This window comes from Diabrotica virgifera, chromosome 1 (genome assembly GCF_917563875.1).
Source record: "Diabrotica virgifera virgifera chromosome 1, PGI_DIABVI_V3a".
NCBI classification, from domain to species: Eukaryota; Metazoa; Arthropoda; class Insecta; order Coleoptera; family Chrysomelidae; genus Diabrotica; species Diabrotica virgifera.
The window spans coordinates 83,497,752-83,503,751 of NC_065443.1; positions in this window are offsets into that span (position 1 = coordinate 83,497,752).

Sequence of the window (6,000 nt, forward strand, 5' to 3'; positions counted from 1 at the left end):
ACTAACAGTTGTTGATTTTAATCCTATCGATTGTGAGATTCCAAAAGTTGACAAGCGTATTCTTAGCAAGGACCAGTTGTACTTGCTTGAGATATCAGAAGTTGTCAAGTCAGGACATTGTTCAGAAGACTTTGTAGTACGTGATCCTGGCCCAATGTCAAAGTTGGCATCGCTGAGCGGTGCAATAATGTGGTTCTAATATAGCCGTCTCTGTAACTGTGTCACACACTTTACTTGAAGCTTCAGTCACTAGCTTAACGCATCTTTCAACTACCTGTGTATGGCATGGGAAAGCACCTATACTCATAACAGGCTTGATGTAATTGCTCACATACTGTTTTATCTCTTCATTAGTCAATGTTCTTAACATTGGAGGAAGAGTCAATGTACTGGTGTTCAATTTGATAATTTCGTAATACTCTTTAGCTTCAAAGTTTAGGTTTGGTGGTTTAAAGATTCTGATAGAGTCACTTTCAGATATTGCATGCTTTGCCTTCATGATACACCTGAACAGCTCTCGGATATGGTTTCTTTCATCAGTTACCATAGACAAAAGTAAATTTTCGGTATGGGCAAAGTAAGATTCGAATTACGTTGTAAAACGGGATCAACAACTTGAAGAAGCTCTTCTGGTAAGTACCTTGTAGGTTCAATGATTTTGTAAACAAGTCTAGGCCCATCTGTGAATTTATGGTTTATTTTTATGGCCAACCACAGACATAGGCATATAACATTTGAGAATGAACGTGACAATCTCTCTAAGATTTTCAGAAGGTCTTTACACACTGATATAGAAACGCAAAACTCGGTTTGCAGTAGTAAGCCATCTTGAATGTGACATTGGGACAGGATGACGCGCTACAAAGACTTCTGAACAATGTCCTGACTTAATGACTTCTGATATCTCAAGAAAGTACAATTGGTCCTTGCTAAGAATACGCTTGTCAACTTTGGAATCTCACAATCAATAGGATTAAAATCAATAACTGGTAGTCTTTCACAATCAGGTATAGCGCCTTTCCAATCGGCCCGGAATATCTTATTGGGCCAGTTGTATTTCCATCTAAGTGTTGGAAAACGTGGCGGAATGGCAGTTCGTTGTAATGGAAAGACAACTCCATTGTAGAGGTCTTCCCACATGTATCTCTATTTGTGGCTACGCACGCTTCGCTGGCCATACGTCACTTTCCCCTCGCGTCTCGGTAGTCTGCTGTTTTGACGAAGATGCGCGACCGAATTCCACTTAAATTAATATCAAAGTTTATCTTATATGCTTGGATTTTAAATATATTATTGTAATAGAATTAAACTATAACATCCCTAAAAGTCGTATGATTAAATTGTACTAAACAGTCAAACTTTGAAATTTTGCAAAAGCTACTCAAATTTACTCATTTTGTATTATGTTGCGCGACCGGAAGATATGAAGCAAATGTATAATTAGTGCATGTATATTGATTTACATACTTTTAGTAGTTAATTCATGGGATAGGAACGTAATTAAAACCATCTGGCCTGCTTAAAAAAAAAAATATGAAAAATTAAGGTTTTTCACAATTTTTTGCCAACTTCGATGGCATTGCGCGACCGGAAGACAAATTAATAAAAAAATAATAATTAGTGCTTTTTTCACGTCTATACCAATGGCAACTTTTGTGCACTATAGCGATCTGAAATAAAAAAAAAGTTTTTTCGAACCACCCTATTGTGTAATATAAAAAACTTCAGAATGCAAAAATTCGACAAAAAAAAACAGCAAAAAATTCAACAGACTGACAGCCACAAAAGTAAACAAACCAGAAACGTCACAATGTACTTAAAATCTGAAAACATTCCTAAGCGTCTTTTTTGTGCCTATCTCTTTTCAATATACTGAGACTATATAGAGCGTTCATAAAAATAGCATGTGTTTTTACTTAATAACAGGCGGTAGCTTTTTTGTCTTTAGTTTCATGCGTGGAAGATAATGATGCTAGATACAAAGTATGTGTTTTGTCTCGCCAGGTATTAATGACGCACGGGTAAAGAACCCTGGACTCAAGTGTATTTACGACTGTTTACAAAATGTGCGTTCTCTGTCTCAAAATAAATAAAACTATCGGCTTACCAAATGTAAGTTTAACTAAAATAAATTTATTTTTATTTTTTGAGACAACAGATGACTTTAGAAAAAAAAATTATAAGAAAATTTTCGTTTAAATGCTGCATTCTACCCATACCTTTTAAGGAACCTAGTATTTTCCGGGACACCCTGTATTCTCTACATTTCTACATCTCTATCTTTGTATTCTTTATCATCACCTACACATATAAAAATATACCACTCACCACCGAGTTTCTGCGGTTTTCTCCAACACGGCTCTTTTGTTACCTTATCTCTACCGAGCTGTCCTCGGATTTCCTGTCCTGATATCAAAACTATGATAAACTCATGGGAAAAACTAATCAACTTATGAAAATATTTCTTTAAGACCGATTGTGAGTGCAATTCACAAGATAGTAATAGCATTGTTTAAAAAGGATTTATTTCTTAAACAATGGTAATAGTGACTTTGTAAAATATCTAACTCCATCCATTGGCCATACGTTCCTTACCATTTTATCAAAAAAATAAAATAGGTATGTTACACTGTAAATACACAGATCAAAATAATCTAGGGAACAAAAACAAAATGCCAGATTACAGAAGGATTTCAAATAATTCATTTCAAATTTTAAAAAAAGTTAAAAAAGAAACAAGAGTTGTCCTGAATATAAAATTAACATTTTTCTTTAGAATTATCGCAATAGCTCTTAATCAAATTAAAAGAGAAGTCCATAAGTCAAAAAATGGTGCAAAATAAAAATAAAAAACTAATTTGTTGCTCCTCAACTCCCAACAAACTAGTCTTTAGGTTAAGTTAGTATAGGGCCATAGGGTATGATCTCCGTAGTTGTTGATTAGTGTCCTACAACTGTTAGGCAAACTCATGATCAGATATTCAATGTCTTGTTGCGGTATTCTGTTCCACTTCATTGAGAGGCCCTCAAACAGTTGCTGTCTTCTTTTGAACGCAGTATTTTGTTGTAAAATGCGTTTGCCCAATATGTTCCATACATGCAATTGAGTTTAAATCTGGCGATTGTGCAGGCCATGGTAAAACCTAAATTTCATTATCTTCGAGGAATATTCGCACGACCCTGGCAGTATGCGGACGCGCATTGTCGTGCATTAATTGAAATTGGGGACCAGCTTGTTAGAAAAGGGTTCAACAATAAATTCGAGAATAATATGTAAGTAGTCTATTGCATTTAGAAACCGTTCCAGACAAACGAGATTGGTTCTGCCACCAAGAGTGATGCCACCCCATATCATTATAATGCTGCCTTGCTGTATAGGAACCTCCTGTACGGTGGCCAATCGTTCAGCATTGCCAGATCATCTCCAAATTCTTGTCCGTCTTGTATCTGGTGCAAATTCAAATCGGGATCCGAAAAGATTGGTCATAAATTATACCACAGATTCTGGGTTCAAAAATAGGTTGATTGAACCTCACTTACCTATATACAATAGTGCACACAAAAAAAGTTACAGCCCTTTGAAGTTACAAAATGAAAATCGATTTTTTTCAATATATCGAAAACTCTCAGAGATTTTTTATCGAAAATTGACATGTGGCATTTTTACGGCAGCAACATCTTAAAAAAAAATTAAGTAAAATTTGTGCATCCCATACAAATTTTATGGGGGTTTTGTTCCCTTAAACCCCCCCAAACTTTTGTGTACGTTCCAATTAAATTATTATTGTGGCACCATTAGTTAAACACATTAATTTTAAAACTTTTTTGCCTCTTAGTACTTTTTCGATAAGCCAGTGTTTATCGAGATATTTTGAATATTTGTCGAATCCACCACATATTTGTATATGGTTAAGTACGGTTATAGAGACCTGTTAATAATCTGAAAATTTATTTATAATTTACATTTTTAGGTATATTTTGAAAAAGAAGCTACATCTCGATAAAAGGTGACTTATGAACAAAAGACTAAGAGACAAAATTTTTAAAAACACTGTGTTTAACTAATGGTACCACAATAATAGTTTAATTGGAACGTACACAAACATTAGGGGGGTTTAAAGGAACAAAACCCCCATAAAATTTTTACGTAAATATATTGAAAAAGAAGCCGCGTCTCAATAAAAACTGGCTTATCGAAAAAAACTAAGAGGTAAAAAAGTTTTAAAAACGTTGTGTTTAACTAATGGTACCACAATAATGAATTAATTGGAACGTACACAAAAGTTTGGGGGGGTTTAAGGGAACAAAATCCCCATAAATTTTTTATGGGGTGGACAAATTTCACTATAATTTCGTTTTAAGATGTTCCTGACATAAGAATTATACATGTCAAATTTCAATAAAAAATCTCTAATAGTTTTCGATATATTGAAAAAAATCGATTTTACTTTTGTAACTTCAAAGGGCTGTAACTTTTTTTGTGAGCACATTTGTACTAAGGTAAGTTAGGTTCAATCGAACTATTTTTGACCCCAGAATGTGTGGTATAATTTATGACCATTCTTTTCGGGACACCCTGTATCAATCTGTGAACAATGTAGAGGCCTACTCACGTCTAACGCAATTTGCTTGTTCTTGTGTTGTGCCCACTGAAGTCGATGCGCGCAATTTTCTCTGGATAACATAGGCACTCTCACGGGTCTTCGAGCATTTAACCCTACGTCATGCAGTCTATTTCTAATGGTTTGGCCTCTTACAAACACCTGATGAGCCTTTATGTCGGTAAGACTTTGTGGAGAATAAACTTACAAATTTAGTAAATTTGGTAAATCCCCTAAATACCGAAATCCAGTTCAGCTTATCAATAGAAAACAAAAACATTATACTTTTAGTTGAACCCAAAATCTAACTGAAAACTTATGTACAGATCGAATCAGCGAAATCATAGCAACACATGAGGCAAGTCAATCTTCACACCAATGAAGACGGTGCAAGAAAGTCTTCTTTCTTCTTTTGGTTCTTCTCTTGTCGGAGATTGGATACCATCAAGGCTGTTCGAACTTTGTCTACAGCTGTTCTAGTTCGTTTGTGGTGCAACCAAAACACTCGTTTAGATTTCTCACCCAGGACATTCTTCTGCGGCCCAGTCAACATTTCCCTGCGTTATATTTTGTAGGAATGTGTATTTTTGTCCCCGCATTAGATGGCTAAAGTATTTCCAATTTTCTCTTTATGGTGAGTATCCCATCAGGCCTTTTGTTCATTCACAGTATCTAATACTTCTTCATTTGTGATTTGGTCCACTCAGTGCCGATTTATCCACTGGGCGCTTGGGGCGGACGCCCAGGGGCCCAGGCCCCGAAGGGATCCGTTCCTTTTAATTATAAAAAAATAAAGTCGCTAAATAATTTACATATTCTCCGAAAAAAATCTCATACGCAGATACGCCAATACACTGCAAACGCCTTTGTTTTATTGTTACATCTGTTCACGACTATACACAGTGCCGTAGCCTAGCCCCACAGGGGCTCCGTGTCAATGTTTGTGGCGGGGCCCTTTTCCAAAAATTACAGAAAGTTGTCAGATTTCGGCATCTCATTGATTAAAAACTACCCAGGTAATGGGTAAAAACTGTGTAGGTTATTAATCAATCGCCATGTCTCAAATTGTATCCAAAATAATCGCACAAACGGAGTTTTTTTAGTCTCTAATAATCTCATTTTGAATTGTGGGGCTTAAATAATAATTTATCTCACTTTTCGGCTTTAAACTAAGTTCTTTTAAAATAGCTACAAAATAAGTCCTTTTAAAATAGTTAAACGAAAGACAAAAATAGATATACATAAATCTAATTTATAGATAAAGAATAGATTATTCTCGAAAATGCCAATACCCAAACAATAGGTACATTTTCAAACATTCAAAAGTAAAGCGATTACAAAAATTGCAATTTGGCATTATACAGTGACCTCTAAGGCTAGCACTCCACTTGCGATTTGT